We start from the raw sequence: 18,604 nt of genomic DNA on the forward strand, positions 1-18,604 counted from the left end.
CACTTTGTCCAATGACCCGCTGGGAGACACATTTTGGTCACAGCGATACCCCTGGTCTGCTCTCTGCCAAAGATGGTTTTAAGTTTTAATAGCAACTGCTTCAACACCTGAGCTTGTCCAAATGGGTGTGAAGCATCTTACTTTCTGCAATAACAAATCTCTTTAAAGTTGCGTGCTATCTAGTAACAGAAATGCAGCTCTCCTGGTGATTCTGAATGAACCAGAAAGATGCAAGTTTTTATTTGCACCACAGTGAATTTTTAGACTTGTGGCTATGGAAAAAAAAAAAAAAAAAAAGCAAACAACCAACTTTTTGCCAAGCAAAATGATCATAGAAATCCAAGGGACAAAAAGAAAGTGATGCTAACTTTTCAAAAGAGAGATGAATTTCAGTCCAAGTTTTCTGTTAGACAATGTAAGGTAATGCTGTCTTTTAATGGAGTAAATAAATGGACTTTTGATTGCTCTTTGAATAAATGATGATACTGTGTCCATTGACTCAAAAAAATTAGTGGGTCCTTTTTCTAATTAGACAATTCTCATGTACATAGAGTGTATCCTGCTGGTGTCAACGTGAACATACGCGTCTCCTGAACCTTACCTTAAGGTTTCTGTTAGAAATGAGCTTGACCAATCCCACCAATTTGAACAAACCAAGATCACTGATGATGAGAGATTAAAGTTTGTGAAAATTTCAGTTTTAGGAAGCTGAGATGAAAGCTCAGAGGATCCTGGTTTAGATGCTGACACACAGCCGGTTTGGGAAAGGCTTTTAACTTTTCATTCTCAGCAGAGAAACATTTGCAAGGGTTTTTAATATGCCGCCATACAACCTGAGCAATACAAATGTGCGCCCTTTTCAAAAATACACCTACATTTTTTTCCTGAGAATCATTCACTTGAAAACCAGCTACGACGAAGGAATATTTAAAGTTGAATTTTTAGCTGGTGTATATGATTTTGTTATATTCATTTTCAGTAACAGGCAACTGGGAAGTGACGCGATGCATAAAAGAACAGTGTGGTAGAAGCTAGTGTCTACAGGAATTTAAAAATGGCAACAGTCGTTTTTTCAGTGAATTATACAATATTTTTTATCAGGGAAAGGAATAAATTAGTATATCCACTTTACATAAACCTTCATTTGTACTGATGATAACAATAATTAGAAATCTCAAAGCTGAAGAAAACCTTATTTAAAGAAAAAGTCTGTCAATTCTGCTGATGTTTTGACTGAGGATACAAATTTAATTGCAGTGGAAGATACTGCAAACAACCAATATGCACAGACAGCTGAAGTCTGCCTGTGATTCTGGCAAGTATGTCCCTTCCCTAAGTATATTGTGCAAGGAGAATGGCAAGAGTGGTACTCTGTAAATGATATTAGATTTTATATTTGTGTTCAGGAAACCACTGTTCTTCTGCATCAGGGTAAATAGCAGCACAAGTACAGGCATTCTTAAAAGTATTTGCTGGTTTGGTGCTCACTCAGTGAATGCTTTTTGGATCAGATACCTGTGAAAATTGTGTAGAAGATGACTCAGACACCAACTCTTTCAATCCCCCTGCCTTGCATTCTGGCTGGACCCAGCTGCTTTCCATTGAGCTGCCCTTCATGCTGATGCTTGGGATGAAGGGGCTTGCAGGGAAGGGCACCAGAGTGGAAATTTTCACAGAGTGGAAATTCAAATGACAGCATGTTAAGAGATCCTATTCTGTTTTATTTGTAACTAAAAGTTGTCATCTACTGAAACAAAACAGAGCAAATCTTCATTAAAAAGGACAATCAACTCGACGTTAAAAAAATGTAACCTTCATTTGGAGAACTTCCTCTCACATAGGTATTCTGACAGCTTTCGGTGCCACATTTGATACAAAGCTCACGAAGATATTCTCTGTTAGAACAAGCGTGTTACAACCCTACATGGAAAGTCTAGGCTTTTGCAAAATTTTGATAAGGAAGCTTGTACATTAATGAGCCTGGGGGACATGCTGGCCAGTCTGCACGTCCTTGATGTATTACTTCATAGAGTCATAGAATGGTTTGGGTTGGAAGGGACCTTAAAGATCCTCCAGTTCCAATCCCCTGCAATGGGCAGGGACAACTTCCACTAGACCAGGTTGCTCAAAGCCCCGTCCAACCTGCCCAAGAGGAACAGATCAGCCACATCAGGAGTTTCCCCAGCACCATCCTGGTGACTTTGTTCTGAGTATCAGGAGCAAAGAGAGATTTTTATTTCCAAAACCTTTCCTGATTGTTACCAAACTCACCCTCATTTACAAATGCACCGTGGGATCTTCAGCACAGAGCTGTTTCCTAATGGCTTGCTCAGCTTGCCCTGAAATTTGACTCGTTCATGCTAGAGAAGATAATTTAAATATTTCACTAGGATCTGGATGGAGACAGCTGGATATCCTCTATGGACAAGTTAACATAAAAGCCTACTAGTGAATCAGCTCTAGACCACTGATGACTTTCCACTTATTAACCTATATTAAAAATGGCTGGAGTAGGTCTGACAAAAAGTTAAGCTCACCAGAAACAAAGAAACAAACCCAATCTGTCTTGTGGTCTGCTGCTCCCTCCCAAAACCTGAAATAAAAACGCTGAAGTGAGGCTGGTGTTAAGAGTTAAAATCTTTGTGACACTGGTTCACTGGAAAGCTCCTTAGACAGTCTTCATCTGAAAACATTCATCACTTCATTTTTTAGTACAAAAAATAATATTTCAAATTGTACTTTGGACATGATGTCCACTTTTTTGGCTCAACAAATAAGCCAGAAATTGTTTTTAGATTTCCTCTTTGGCATTCACAAAGTTTTGCCTAAAACCCTTGGAGACTTGCTGAAAGAGATTTATTTATGTGCATTGCAAGGAGCCTGCCAAATAACTTCAGCTTCATGTTTTTTAATATTTTTCTAAATTTAAAAATTAATAAAAAGAATAAACTTTTGGTTTAGTCATTATTAATTATGAATATTCCCATCTATTCTGCCTTAAATATCAAAGATAAACAAAAGCTAAGATGCTGCTATGAATTTAAAAATACTGGCAAATGCCCTACCACTCTTATGTGCAGGGGTTTTGTCGATTGTTTTCTATTATTTCTTGGGTGACACTTTCTCCACTCCATCAAAATTTGGAGATCATCTTGGAGACTTCCTTTTGAAAGAGTTGTTGCCTAACTTGCTTCTATCAACTTCTGAAGTGTTTTTTTGGAAGTGTTAGAAGGAAAAAAGTAGTTCTGCGTTAACAAAAAGGACACACTTTATGAACTGTGATGTTTTTCCTTTCAAAGTAGGAGGAAAAATTCCCAGAGTTAGGTAGGAGTAAGACCAGATTTGCCTTCCTTTCCCATGTACGTAGCAGAGCTGAGGACACTATAGTCAAAATTAAGGTTTACTCATAAGTAGTAAAAAATAATTGCTGTGGTTGTTCTGTGGATTTGGAGCACTGTGGTCTACTTCAGAAGTCTGTGACATCCTTTGGCGATTTTGAGTTTTATATTTGATTTTATCAAGTATTTGATTTAATTAAAACGTTAGCCAAAACATATTCTGTCCGTATCAGTTCGACGTAAGTGATAGCATGCTATTTTCCTAGCTGAGCCTGTTTTGCCATCTGTAAGGGGTGATATATATTTATGTCTACCGTGCAAATGAGAGACTGATAATGGCATCGCAATATTAGATACGAGTTTTTGATAGGGATTTTAATATAGCCACTATATCAAAAAGCAAAATTGGAGCACTGGAAAATGTCTGTAGATATACTATACTATACTGTGTGGATATGACACCAATGTTTAGCAAACTGTTTACCACTAGCATCATTTGCTGTTGTGTGCACAGGGGATTAAATGAACCAGTCACGGCAAAACTTGGTCCCAGTGTGCTCACTAGGATCAAGGAGTAGCCCGAGTATTGAACTAAGCCTCTAGTAAATTCATTTTAATTGTTTTGGAATAAAAAATAATTAGAGGAAAACGTGGCAGAAGTTATTTTCCCAGCGTTTTTGTTGGTTTTGTGATTTGTTTAATTTTTTAAGGCACGAAAGATGTGCTCATCGGGGGACCCAAGGGTAGGGCTTGCGCTCAGATCTGCTGCTTTCCTCCTCCCTGAGCCTTCGGAGCTGTGTTTTGCCATTCGCTAGCTCCAGGTTGAAAGCAACTTGTCGAACTCTGCACCTGGGAACGCGAGCGAGGTGGAGGGAGGTGGGGGAAGTTGTTATTTCCAAATACTCTCCGAGCCCCTTCCCCGAGGCTGCCCCGGGATGCTGCCCGCAGAAGGAGCTCGTTCCTTCGGTGGGCAGGGGGCATCTGTGGCTCGCTCCGAGCGGCTGCAGAAGGCCAAATCTGGACTTGCTTACTGGATTGAGTAGAGCCATAGCTGAAGGTAATGGAGAAATAAGTAGGAATAGAAATAAGCCAGGCTAAAATATAGCTTAAATAATGTCAGCTATCCCTCTTCAGATCACTGTTGTTTTTTTTCCCTCTAAACTATGTTTTGTGGTGGAAGGATATTGAAATAACTGTCTTTTTTTCCTTCTCTTTCCCCCTCCCCCCTTTTACTATGTAATATAAAAACAAAGAAGTATATTGTATTAATATGAATACGTGCCAGAGAGAGCTTTATAGAGTCATTAATACATTTCTTGGGAGGTCAAAAGACACGAAACTGAAGGGCTTGTGCCTCACAATAAAAGTGAGGCATGTATTGTTGGCCCACGAAAACATGCCCTGGAGTATAATATTTGTGTATTTAAAAAATTATACTGGCAGAAAATACAAGGGCAGCTGCAGTGCTTTGGACTGTGCGTAACAGAAGTGACACAGGTGAGGGCTGGAATTGAGGTTGTAATGGTGGGAAAATTGGGCTTTTGCCCCTTTTTGGTTCTTTATGAGGTAGAAAAAAACTGTCTTAACAGTTTAAAAAACATTTTTCTACTTGCTTGTGTGTGTTTTTTGTTTTTTCTTTAAATACGAGAAACTCCAGTCACCTGTATACTAGGCTCTGGGTGCATGAACAGGATATCCCACGAAAACCCTGGAGAGGGGAAAAAATTAACCACCTAATGCAACAGATCAAGTTCAGAAAAATCTCAGTTAAGGCAGAAAATATTACCGGTGTGCCAGCCCAGGCCAGCTCCTCCTCTCTGGGCTGGGCTGGGGCATTTCCCTCTGCCCTGGGGTGGGGGTGGGTCGAGCAGCAGTGCCTGGGCTGGCAGAGGAATGTGGTGACCTCCAGCCTTCCCTGTTTATTGGTGCCATTTTATCCTGCTCGGCTGGCTGGTGCAAGGGTCTCTGTGAGCAGGCATTTCTCAAGGAGTGAAAGCTCCTGTCTTTCCTCGTAGAAGACTGAGAACAAACTCGATAGAGACAGAAGTCTCCTAGAGAAGAACAGCGATATATCTTTTCTGTTATTTCTTAAGTAAAATAAAGTAAAAACCCAAAACAAAACAATGCTAACCATTTCCAAACTTAGCTGCTTTCTCCCTTCAACTCCTTCAATTCCTTAAAAAAACCCTCAAATAATCAAAATTAAAGCATGCCTCTTGACTTCATAACACAACCCCTTTGCTGGCCAAGCTGAAGCCTATCCAGATTTTAAATATACTTGCGTTTGGATAGTGGAAAAAACCTTCTTAACAACCATTTGGTCATCTTGATGCTACAGAAGGGGCAATGAGTATGTTATTGTTTTGTCCGTGTAGGTCAGCCACCTGGCCGATCAGGGGGCTGTGGCTGGAGACCCTCATTTCACACTACTGACTTCTGCTGCCCTAATTGACTGCACCAGCGAGCCTCTTCCACTGCCTTGAAGAGTTGCAGCTAGATGTTTAACACTCTGATGAAGCTTTTCATTATCTTACCACTAATATACTGCAGAAAATGGAATCATTAGGGTACAGCAGCATTCAAATGTAAACATTTGAATAATTTACACTTCCAGACAGTGTTAAATAAAAGGTTTCAATCTCCAACGGAAATCTGACAATAAATATTAATTTCTAATTTTCAATAAGTAAACTTTATGCCTTCTTAAATGCCTTTTTTTTTCCTGAAGTGTAATGGCAATTTTGACACTTGGGCACGTTTGGGATTAAAATTTCCCTCCGGTCAACAGAAAGAGTCATTATAAAAATTAAAAGCTAGAAATAATTACAAATGTTACAATTAGTAGTAATTTTGGGATCTTGATGTGCTACAACCAACAAAAGCTGTGTCTTTCCCATCAAGTTTTCCTGGGGGATATGAAAAAAGTGGAGGACAGGAATCGCCTTGCTGTCTGTGGCCTGAGACTGGAAGGGAGCCAGCACTGAAATAATTTTGTGCTCAAGGAGGCAGCAGTGACGTTTTAGGAGTGTCATTTATAGGCACAGCTTTGGAAAAGAAGGTGAGATTTGCAGGGGGGAGTCAGTACCTGCAGACCATAGGAGCACCCAGTGTTCCCATGATAGATGTCTCTCTTGATTTCCACTACAAACTTTTATTTTCAGAGGTTTATGGGTCTGTAGTAAAAATCCACTCAGAGTTTACACTTGGTTTACACCAGGTCTCTGTCTACCAAAGTTTATTTTAACAACATTTTTATGTGACTCTTCTTCAGGCGGCTTGAGTTGAATAAAACCCGGTGCGCACCGGTTTCCGATGCTACCGCATAGTTTTACCACCAGAATGATTTTTGCGGTCAGAGAGATCAGGTGGGTCATAATTATAAGCACAGGCTTCCAACACAATTAATGCTTTTTTTCCGACGTGATTTTAGCACGTCGTTGTTGGCCAGCAAGAGTTTCATAAAATGCAGAGGTGCTATCGCACAGTAAACGTGTCTACAAGACACTTCATCAGAGACCCGCGGTGCCTTGCCTTGCTCACCTGGCCCAGCTCTCTCTGTCCTACCATGGCCACCACTGACACATGAAGTAGCAGATTTGGGGAATTTTCTTCTCTTTAAATCTTTTTCCGGTTACAGTGATGGAGATGGGCTTACAGCCAGAAGACTGATGTGTAGTGCCCCATCCAGAGTTCGTAATTAGTGATTCTGCTCCTTTGTGATATATTAATGTCCGGACTTGAATATTGCTGTGATGTTGAACCTAGTGATGTTCATTTGTCTGAGTTTCAGGTTGGGCAACACAAAATTTCTTTTCATCTGCTTTGAATTTGTGAGCATTTAATTGATTGTGTGCTTTGAGTCAGAAGCTCTTGATCTGGCTCATCTGTGCTGATCAGTATTTTTTATACTGCATCACATCTTCCCTTATGGGCTTCCTTCTAAGGTATAATTGTTATCTACCAATCTCTTTATATTTCATTAATAAATAGATTTCCAGCCCTCCTTTGATCGTTCCTGTCATCATTCTCTGAGCTCCTGGGATTTGTGCAGTGCTGTTTTCTTAACATGAAGTAACCAATCCTGCAGTCAGCAGTCCAGAACAATCTCCATCATTAATTTAGATTCCTTAGGATAGTTCCTACAGAAACTTCTGTCTAATGTGACTGTGTGGTCCTGGTTAACATCAGTAATCCCTGTGATAGAGTTGTTCAGTAATCACTATGGGGGAAGGGAAGAGAGAAGAGAAATAAAAAGTAAAAAAAAAAAAAAAAATTTGATTTTTCATGAGTAAAGACCATCAAACTTTCCACAAAGGATTTAAAACAAAAATAACGATGCTTTCCAAATCTCCTACATTTAATTTTTTCCCGTGTCTAGCTTGGGAGGAATGTTTGTTCTTTGCATTAGTGGATTTTTACACGGTAATGAGAGAGGACGGGAGAGGGAGGGGGACCATGAGGGATGGTCAGTTGGGGAAAACCACCTAAGCAGCCCCCTGCCCTTCTCAGCAACCCCACGCCTGCTCCCCCGCCTGGGAGTGCAGCGTTAAGGGTGAGAGTTTCATTACTCCCTTTGCACTTTTGTGTTGTAAAAATTTTTAAAGCGGACTGAAACCTGACACGTCGGAGAGGTCGGACCGGGCTGACTCGTGGTGGGAGAGGACGGGGCTGGGGAAACAATCCTTCGTGCCAAGGGCCCTTCACACTGCCCAAGCGTGGGCCCTCGTTGGGATACTGCATATCACCGTCACTTCTGCTAATTACGAGGGGGTTTGGCAGGAATCTGTGTGACATCCAAACAGTGACTGTTTCTGCGGGGCCCTGCTGACTGAGGTGGGGCAGCGGAATGGAGCAGGATGAGGCAATGTGCAGGACTTGTTCCCACACCGCACGTCAGTGTGCCCCACTGCTATGCTTTGCGATGTGGCAGACCGACTCAAAAAAAAACAAAAAAAAAAATCCAAAAGAGTCCGAGAAACTTCAGTTTTCAGAAACCGCTTCATAGAATCATCAAATCATAGAATGGTTTGGGTTGGATTCGACCTTAAAGATCTTAAAGCCCCCCCAGTGGCACCCCCTGCCCCGGGCAGGGCCCCCTTCCCCCAGCCCAGGGGGCTCCCAGCCCCATCCAACCTGGCCTTGAACCCTTCCAGGGAGGGGGCAGCCACAGCTGCTCTGGGCACCCTGGGCCAGCGCCTCACCCCCCGCACAGGGAACAATTTCTGCCTTAGAGCTCACCTAAATCTGCCCTCTCTCAGTTTAAACCCATCACCCCTCGTCCCATCCCCACCCCCTGATCCAGAGTCCCTCCCCGCCTTTCCCACCCCCCCTTTAAGCCCCGGGAGGCCGCTCGAAGGTCTCCCTGGACCCTTCTCTTCTCCAGGCTGAACCCCCCCAACTCTCTCAGCTCGGCCTCCCAGGGGAGCTGCTCCAGCCCCCCCAGCATCTTTGTGGCCTCCTCTGGCCCCGCTCGAGCAGCTCCGGGTCCTTCTGCTGTGGGGGGCCCCTGAGCTGGCCCCAGCACTGCAGGGGGGTCTCCCCAGAGCGGAGCAGAGGGGGAAAACACATATTCCTACATCTCTATAGGTGTATACATAAAATGTTTTATATACATATATATCTGGAGTTCTGGGAGTAGAAAAGATGCTGTTAGGCTGGCAGAGTGGCAGTTTGGTGATATAGCCACGGGTGTGCCGCAGCCAACTTTGCATACGTTGACCTCTGAGGTATGCATGGCCCTACTGCTCCATGTTTGCCTCACCATAAATGTATGGGAAAGCAGCAGAATGAAAGGACTCTTGAATGTCCCTTCACGCTGTCTTTACTGCTTTGCTGTGCTCAGGTCCAGAGGAGAGCCCCCCAACACCATCATCTGTTGCCTGTGGCAGTCGCAGAATGGGGACAGGCATAAAATACTTTCTCCTAGTGCTAATCAACACTGGATTTATTGCAGAAAATATTTGGCTAAGCCAACATTCTGCCCAGCACCATGTCTTCTTTTCCCTGCCTTCTGGTCTCTTCTTGCCCTTCTGCCTCCTGGCATGTGGAACTAGAATATACGTTAGGAAGGAAAGATGTGTGAATTGTTTTCCTTTTAGAGCAACTGGCCTTTATTGAGATGCATTTGTTATCCTGGACTCCTGAGAAGCACCTTGCCCTTTTCTTGCTCTATTTTCCATTTCTGTCTCTTCTTCATCCCTAACTTTATTTTCTCTTTATTTTCCTTCTCAGCTTTTCTTTTTCTTTACATCTTCTTCCTTTCTCTACTCATCCTCATCCTTCTTCTCATCACTCACTTGATTTAAGGTAAGGAGAGCACATGCGAAGAGAATTGCCATGTACAAAAGTTAAAGATATATATGGGATCCTTCATAATGTGGTTCACTCAGGCTGGTGATAGTGAAAAGGTATGTTTTCCCTGAGCTTGCCAGCAGTGTAAACCATTCAATTGATAACATAATACGTTTTTATGGTCTCTGTATAGCGATTTTCCATTTAAGTGTAAGTTAAATTGATGAATTCACATAGAGGCACAGAGGAAAGTTTTTCCTTTTTCTTTTGTAGTATAAATTCTACATGAACACTCCTGCCCTCCATTGTGAGTGGGTTTTCCTCCCAGCCATACATGAAATGTGCCCTTAGGTTCTGTTACAAATAGGTTTACACTGATGTGTATGGCTGCTATAAGCATTATGGTCTTGATCCTGCACTCATTGAAATCAATGGTTGTGTTCCCCTTTCCTGCAACAGTGCGATCTCAGAGCCTGCAGGTCGCTCTGAGGATACAAAGACCTCATGGCTTTGTTTTTTTCGATGCTTTTGCATCTATTCTGTGAATATCAGTTGTTAGCCGCATCTACTCTATCTGATATTCTTGTCTTTTGACACACAGCATTCACATTTTGGTGCTTACACAGGCAATTACTTAGGAATTTTCCTTTGTGGTTATCCAATTACAGAGTTTCTAGTCTTGTTCGTGTTGTCTTGGGTGATCTGTTATTTGAGCTGAGATCTTTTCCCTCCATGAAAACTAAGCGGCACTTTTGCCGGGTGGGTTATAGAAGTGGGGTCTTCCACAGAGATAGGAGTTGCTGCAGGGAATGGCGTTTGTTGTTTAGCGGGTAACATATTTTCTCAGAAACTTTGCAGGTTGGACTGCCTGCCTTTCCCATGAAATGTAAAACGTGACCATTTGTGCTCTCTAACAGGATCCAGCGACAGTTTCGAAGTGTCTGGTCACATTTCAACATGGCTAAGCTATAATTCACCTCTCTAAAATACATTAATCAAATACATTTTCTGCACTCTGTTTCCTAACAAGGACTCGCATATTTATTTTCTGTGCCAGCACTGCTATATTTCACATGAATTCTAATATTTCAGTAGTCAGTAAGGAATCCTCCAGTCATAAGGATTTGAGCTCCACTTGGCTGAAAGGCGCTATTAGAAGTAAGGGGCTGCATGTTTACACAGTATTAGCTAAAATATTGGATTATAGTCTTTGCTGTGCTTCATGTCGAGCTAGTCTTGGCGTGTCCATAACAAGAAGTTTCAGAGCATCAAATGCCAACTGCCCTACACGTGTGAGCCCCGTTTTGGACTCCAGTTCACAGAATCGTCTAAGCAAGTCCACACCGTGCCAGCATGTCGTGAATACATTCTTATTCAGAGTGGGTTTTAGCTGTTTTGATAATGAGCTTAAAGTTTAGGGCATAGGGAAGGAATGCCTTAAGCTTGGATGTTTTCTCGGTGGTGAGTTGAAGCACCACATCTGGCAACATCTGCAGCATCTGTCCTGGATTCAGCATGCGGGTGGGTTCCTGAGGATGCTGCTTAATTGCCTTGCTCCTCTGTCCCTCACAGAATACTGATTAGAGAATGGTGAGTTCATTTTCTGATAATAGGTGCCACCAAGTTCTTAAAACTGAAAGAAAACCCATGAATGTTTGTCTTGAGGCTTGTGAAACTTCTGACCCAGCCCCACCTTAGTAGCATGTTTGCCAGGATTACCTTCCTCAAAACCTTTTGTGCTGCCTCTGTACCAGAGCCATCCTGGGAAGTGGGTCACTCCTTTGTTTTTAGAGTGAGAATTGAGCTTTGCAGCGTCTTTGGCATAACAATAAACCTAGCAACAATAAAAAGGAACAGTGTTCATTATACTGCTGTGTGGGGAGTTTCTTTAAGAGTTGGGCCCTAAATGGTTTTTAATCCCAGGATGCACTGATTGTGATAATGTGGAGAGGCAAACCAAGCGTCAGTTATAAAATCATTGCAAATATGAGCGGAATAAAAAACGGTCAAAAGGATCTTGTTACAATTTCTGCTTATTCCACAAGGGTTTAAGGAAAGTAAAATAGGCAATGATTTTGTTTGGGACTTGTTTATGAAAGATTACTTTTTGTATAGGTAAGTCAAAAGGTTAAGGAAGTAAACAGAATTTAAATACAGTCAGTTTTAGTAATTTTTTCTGTTGTTTGCCTTAACTGCTTCCTAACATCATAAAAAAGCCTGCAGCACTCAGGTTAAAAGAAAAAAAAAACCTCAAGCCAACAACAAAAACCTGCACCAAGCCAGCTTAAAGAAGTAAAAGCTGTAAAATGTAAGATACGGCACACCTATAAAATATAATTTTGCTTTTCAGCCTGCAAAAGTGCTGTAGATCTAAAATTACAATAAATCTCCAAATGTCCAGCATTGATTACTTCAAGCTTGTGGCTTTAATGGACAACAGAGCAGCACATTATGATGCCATGATTAAGGAATTGTGGAAAAGAGTGAGAGTGATTTTGGACTTTATTTTGGCACCTTGCAGAGCTCAACGTTACCACAATTATTGGTTTTCTGAAATATGTCCCTATGCATTATTCTGATCAGATTACTTGCATTGCACAATCCTCTGGTGAATAACAGGACAATAGCACAAAATAAATCTCTCTCTGAAATTTAATCTCCATGTCTGTAGACTGGAAAGAAGAACATCCACATCCCTCTGATAAGAAGTTGTATATTTTCCTGAACGGTGGTATATTTTTGTTATATAATTGTCCTTAATGTAAATTCTCAAGCAAGAAAGCAGTGATGTCAAAGATCTCCAAGGAAAGAAGGGTTGAAATATGGGTAAAGTGTTCCCATAAGCTCAGCATGAAGAAACCCTAATTTTCTTAGTAAACTACAGGGGTGGGTGAATTCGGTGGCTTACAGAAATCATTAACCTTTCCCCTATTATTGGTTCTCAGTGTAATTTGTTTGATAATTTTCTTCCTCAGTGAATAGTAGTCCAGCTTATCAGCTAATAAAATATCCTCTCATACTTCTGCAACGTTTGGCACATTGTGGCTATGATACAGATGACAGTAAAGCAAAATTACCTGCTCTTTTTGAGGTACAATTCTAAGCCAGGGATTGGAAAGAAGCCTATATTTATGGACTTAAGGGTGAGCGTGTGTTTATTATTGCTCATCCACTAAGCTCCATGGACAAGCTAGGGAATAACTGTTATATTAAGAAAGCAGAAAATATGCTGAGTTTTAAGCACTCGGCTTTCACTTGCATGGGTTCAGAAACAAACCTTCATAAATGTGCAGGTGCTTACTAATCCTTGAGACACCCATTAAACAGCCTTCAACTTGCATCAAGATCAATATATCGGGATAGGAACAGGAGGGGTTGCGTTAGTATAACCGAGTTGCCCGCGGCTTGTCTTGGGTGGGCGTCTGTGGCTGCAAAACATCATGTGATTTTTGCCAGGGCAAATTTTTCCGCGCAGTTTCTGAGCAGCTTGGAAGCTGTGGTTTTGCTGCGGGGGTTGTTAGCATCGCTCAACGGCTGCTGGATCTGCCTGTGCCACGTGCCGCGTTCCCTCTCGGGCTGGCATTCCGTCTCCTCTTGGCTGTGAATCCCTCCCTCAGGGCAGCCCCAGCTCCCTCCCAGCTCCCGACGCCGGCTCGTGCAGCATGCAAAACATCATTAGGAGGCGATGGCAGAGCCTCGGTGGCACGCCGGGGCACTGCATTAGCCTTTCACCTCTGCAGAGCCGGGTACAAGCCGAGGCTCAATTCGCAAGTGAAAATTGGATTTGGGAACTTCATTTTAGTGTCCGTGGCTTTCTAGCACGAAAACTGCTACGCAGGTGGGCATGACTGCCAATTCTGCTCAGAAACGCTCCAAGGCTGGGGTGGAGCACTGGACTTTGCCAGTGGAGATGAAGATGTATTGGCAGAGGCATGGGTGGAAGTTCACCCAGCAACTGCTTACATGATCCTGGCTCTGTTCCTGCTGAGCTATCCATCCCAGCACTTTCAGCTGCTAAATAAACCCAACTGGAAGAAAAGTTGGCTTTTCTGTACTGCAGGCCTATTTCGCACAGAAATTATGGAAAAAGATTATTGAATTTGTGTGGTTCAGGACTCAAGAAAACAAATGTGCGTTGCATTTAAACAGAGATTATTAGGTACTATAAATTGGCACTGCTCCAGGGAAGCACTATCCAACAGTACTGCGTTGGTTTGCATCTGTTGAAGTTCTGGCTTTTGCATTATATACGTGTGGGTGTGGGTGTGTATGTTCATATAGAGTAGCCCCCTTTTTCATGCCATTTGGGACTAGGTGAGCTGCTGTGTGTTGTGACCCGGGAGCTCTGTCAATGGCGATGGGGAGCACTGTGCGTGCTGCTGCTGAGAGCATCCCGCCACATCTGGAGAGGTCAGAGCGGCTGCCAGAGGCAATTCTTGGGTGACTTTGCTCTGATTTAGCATTCCCCAAAACCAGAGAGCTAATAAATGCCTGTCCTCAGTTCCTCTACTGACCCAGTGTGGGTTCAGAGATTAATCTGATCCATAATTTGTTTCTCATCTGTGACTGGAGCGAGATGCTCTCTCTGGCACACAGAGTTGCCTTTCTGTGTCATTCTCATTCTTCCAAGCTGATTTTTTTTTCCTTTCTGTCTCTGTCTCTGCTCTACTTTGTTTCCTACGACTATATTTTTATTGACTTTCATATCTGACTGGTCAAGAGTACTGTAAAATATCAGTTTGAAATAGTTTTGCTTACACTATCTTAAAACTTCCAATTAAAAACCTAGATAGCATTTCCAAGCTTGCTGAACCCTGCATAGTTCATCATTAATTATCATGGACTCTACCCAGCACTGATCAACTTTTCTCTTCTACTCCCTTCCCTCAACTCCTTCCCCCCTCTCACTCGTCCTTCAGCAGAGTTTTAGGCTCTCTCCAGACTTTACCACAGCTGCACGTGCAGCTGGAGGAGTGGCTGTCCCCATCCCTGGGCACGTCTGCACGTCGCCGGCTCTCCAGATTCCTTTGCACCCAACGGGTACCACGTAGCATGGCCTTACACGTAGTGGCTCGCCACTGTCATTCTTCAGTCTAGTGTGAATTAGGTGTATTTGAGACTGGAAAATCTCAATCTGAACTGTTTCCTCAATGTCATTTTTTAGATATGCTACTGTGAAGAGGCAATGATGAAGAAGAGGGGTGATGGAGCTCAGTTTTGCCTCTTCCAAGAGTGCTAACAGTGCAGCTAGAGCAACCATCTCTTATTCTGACTCTTCTGGCCTGGAAAGATACCAGCTGATGACATTTTTCCATATGCAGTGCAAGCAGCCTTGCACTGATGTAAATCAAATCCTACTCATTTTAATCTTAATGGTGGTTTTGCTCTGGATTGCAGTGAGACCAAGGTTTGATTTTTTTGTAAGAACCAGGTGAGGATGCTAAAGCACTTGGCTATGTGAGTTTCAGTGACACCTGGATTTGTCCAAGATCCACATTCACTCCTGTTCAAATATTGCACAGGTTTATGTGCTACCTACATGTGTGAAAGCACCCAGGCATCTCACTCTCCTGGTAGAGTGGAAAATCTGCTTCATTTATTCTGCAGAATAACATTTACCTTCCATAATAACATTTATCTGTAGCCAACATACATTGGTTATCAAGGATTTGGAGAGAATGGTTTTAATCAATCAGGTGAATTTAAAACAAAAAGCAGAGAAGAGGCCTTTTGTATCAGGAAACCGCAACTTTCTTTTCTTAAGATAGCAAAAGTGAAATGGTGCTGCTGCTTAAATTGATCCTAAATCATCCATTCACCTCAACTGGATAGAATTTCAGATACTAAGTTTCTAAGAAAAAAGAAACATTGTAAGTTAATATATCAGCGTATTGCAAAACACAGGATGTGACCATTGCTTGCCTGGTTGTTTTCGGTTATTGCATTGTTCATTGAAAAATCCTTACTAGATATTATTTATAAATATATTTTGGTTTATCTTAGATATGAGCCTTCAATGAAGGAAAGTACTTGTTATTCCTTCAGATGATTTTAGAACTTTATAATGGTAGTTTACTGGTCATTAAAGAAATTGAAACTCAGAACCAGAGGGAAAATGTCTAGCAAAAGTCTGTGTTGAATTTCAATACTTTGCAGTGCTTAACACTAATGTTACTTAATAACAGCTTGATTTCTGTGACTAGTTCACTGGCAAATATTCAAATCACAGAGAACTCTATGCTTAGTTTTGTCATAATTTCTAGTTAAATATATTTTATAACACTTAAATTGTTCAAGGTTCTTTATTAATCTAATTTTCTAAAATACCCAAAGTGGTCTGAAACTTAGAAATTCCCAGCAAAGGTTTTAGTAGAAATATTTTATAAGTTCCCAAAATTAAATAGACAAAGCTGTTGTTAAGAAAAAAATCAGCTCAGGGAAATTAAATAGTTTTTTCAGATCTTAATTTCCAAAGCCTAAGAAAGTTTGTATACTCTAATTAAGAATTAGATAATTCAATGGCAAAAGACACCTAAATTTTCTACATGGGTGCAGGCAGCGGAACAATCTTGAAAATGCTTGAACATGGCAAGAGTTAATATACATCAGTGACATGCAGGCTATGTGACTGGCATGTCTGAATGAGCAGGAGACCTTCAGGAGAGCTTCCTGGTGGGCGCCCACCGGCTTCTTGTCTCAGCAGCAGCTACCAAAATACCTGTTTTGTCCAACTGTACGCCCAGACATTTGTGCAAGATGTATGTTGTTAGGTCCTCAAATTTTGTATGGTGTCAAAAAGAATGTTAGGGCTAATTTAGCCATGATGCAGAAGCAGAAATATCTCTCTCTTTTTTTTTTTTTTTTTTTTTTTTTTTTTATGTAACATGTTGTAGTATGAGTATGGGGCATTTCTGTCCAGGCATGGTTGTAGAGATGGAAAGAAGAAGGAATTGGAACAGGTTCTCTCCTTTTAAAGACTGTTTGCTATACAGAGAGACCAGATTTCATAAATATTGTTTGTCCTAACATGTCAAAGAGGTTGCTTAAATGCAAGGGCAATAGTTGGTGGGTTGGTTGCGATGCTCACTCTAATTTTATGTTTTAAGGCAAAGTAGCAGTTGAAAGTTATGCATTTTGGACTCAGAGGAAGGAACTTCTTACTAGCCTGACTCCTCTGGCATTGGAGTTTTTGTCCTTTTGACTCACTGCCTCACTCTTCTAGACATCTATAAATTCACCGAGGCCAAGGTGTGAGAGCCATGCTAAGGCTGCATGGGGATACATGTCCTCATTATTGCTTCCAACATTTGCTAGGGACATTTCATGCAGGCAGTCAGAAGGGAGGCGCTGGCCATGAGCAAGATGAAAGAGCATGTGCAGCGTGCCAGGAGAGTTCTTGTGGCTGTGGGGACGCGAAGGAGCTGCCTTTGGATGGCATTTGATAATACACATCTCCCCTGAAGGCAGGGAGGGGGCTTAATGGGAAGCCTGGAGCTGCAACTGCCTTGGCCACAGCCCAGCTGAAGCCCTTGAGATGGTTGAGTTCAGTGACTGGGGATCAAACCTGCCAACGTGGAGCTGCTCTCGTGCCAAAACACACCTCGTCTCAACCCAGTGTGGCTCAGAGCCAAGGCCACCGCGAATCCCGACTGTCCGTGGCTGCGTGCGAGGGGACAGACACGAGGAAACTGCCAGCAGACCTCGGTGCTGGTAATGGGTCTTCACACTCCAAGGTCAGGTAGTTGGCTGGCTTCATTTTCCTACAGAGTTTCAGAAAACCTTGATAAGTGCGTTGTGAACATCTGAAAAAAAGCAACTGCCAAGTACTACGCAGATACTAATTCCTCCATAATTTGGTCATATTTTAATCTCCATTTCATCGGAGGAGAAAAAGAGGAGAACTGGGGGGTGGTTTATCAATAGTCAAGCATCAAATCAATGCCAAGCCTGGCTGACATTTGGGCTGTCCATCGAGTGCTCCATCACCTCGGCTGTGCTGATTTCTCCAGCTCTGCATTGCTGGTTCTGCACTCCTCTGCCCTGTCTTTGCAGAGGCAGGATGCGAATCTGGTGCAATGCCCCGAAAGGTAGTTATTTAACAAAATCTACCATGCAAAATCAGATCTTTCCGTGTTTCCTCCAATGTTTACACTTGGCAGCTCATTCGTTCCTTGTCCCTGAGTTTTAGTTAGTCATCGAGCAGCGATGAGCTCATGGGAAGTCAACGGGGCTTGTTTCTGCACGGCGCTGACAGCACTGCCCACCCGGCATCCTTTTGTGCTACCAAAGGTGGCAAAACATTCCTAATGTGGGTTGTTTTTTTTTGTTTTGTTTTGTTTTTTTTTTTTTTTTTTTTTTTTCCTGTAAACACATCTGAAAGGGGAAAAAAAAAAAGAAATAAAAAAAAAAAGAACAATGTTGAGCGGCAGCGAGCGGTGCGTCCACCCAGACAGTTTAACCCTTGGGTCAGCATGTTTGTATTTCACTTATTGGATTGTTAATAGATTTTCTTCATTTGTGCAAGACATTGTGAATGATGTGCTGAGGCCTTTCTATTACTTCACCGCCGGCGCCCGTGGTCCACCTGTAAGAAGATAGCGTTAAAAGCTGCTGGAGTTTCTACCTCTTGACAACATCCCAGCTGTAGACTAGCAATAGCAATCCTCCCGTGGCAGTTTTAATTATCGGCCCCGGCGATACCATCAGTAAGTGTGTAATTACGTGTCACTTTCCTGGCTGTTGGGTATGAAAAGTGGAACCAGTGAGATGATGATCGTTGAAGCTGTAGACTCATATTTAAACAATTCAAAATGTGTAACTGGCAGTGTCATTAAACAGAGAGAGTCTGACCCCAGCTGTCAGTTACTTTTCCTTATGCAGATTTTTTTTCATGCTGTCTGTCAAAAGAGCTCCATGGGCTGAGATGGGACAGAAGAGGCAGCGTAATGCAGAAGTGCTGCTCTCCTCCACTCCCG

General features: G+C 42.3%; 1 long non-coding RNA gene across 1 annotated transcript; it reads right to left on the minus strand.

Annotated features, from left to right (window-relative positions):
- Window positions 1-2,027: 2,027 nt before the first annotated feature.
- LOC122153463 lies at window positions 2,028-16,133 on the minus strand. Its single transcript, XR_006165358.1, has 3 exons — window positions 16,124-16,133; window positions 8,472-8,484; window positions 2,028-2,142 (listed from the first exon to the last, which is right to left on the minus strand). It is a non-coding gene; the product is annotated as an uncharacterized LOC122153463 (long non-coding RNA).
- Window positions 16,134-18,604: the final 2,471 nt, after the last annotated feature.

Source organism: Tyto alba, unplaced genomic scaffold (assembly GCF_018691265.1).
Source record: "Tyto alba isolate M040663 unplaced genomic scaffold, T.alba_DEE_v4.0 Super-Scaffold_1, whole genome shotgun sequence".
NCBI classification, from domain to species: domain Eukaryota; kingdom Metazoa; phylum Chordata; class Aves; order Strigiformes; family Tytonidae; genus Tyto; species Tyto alba.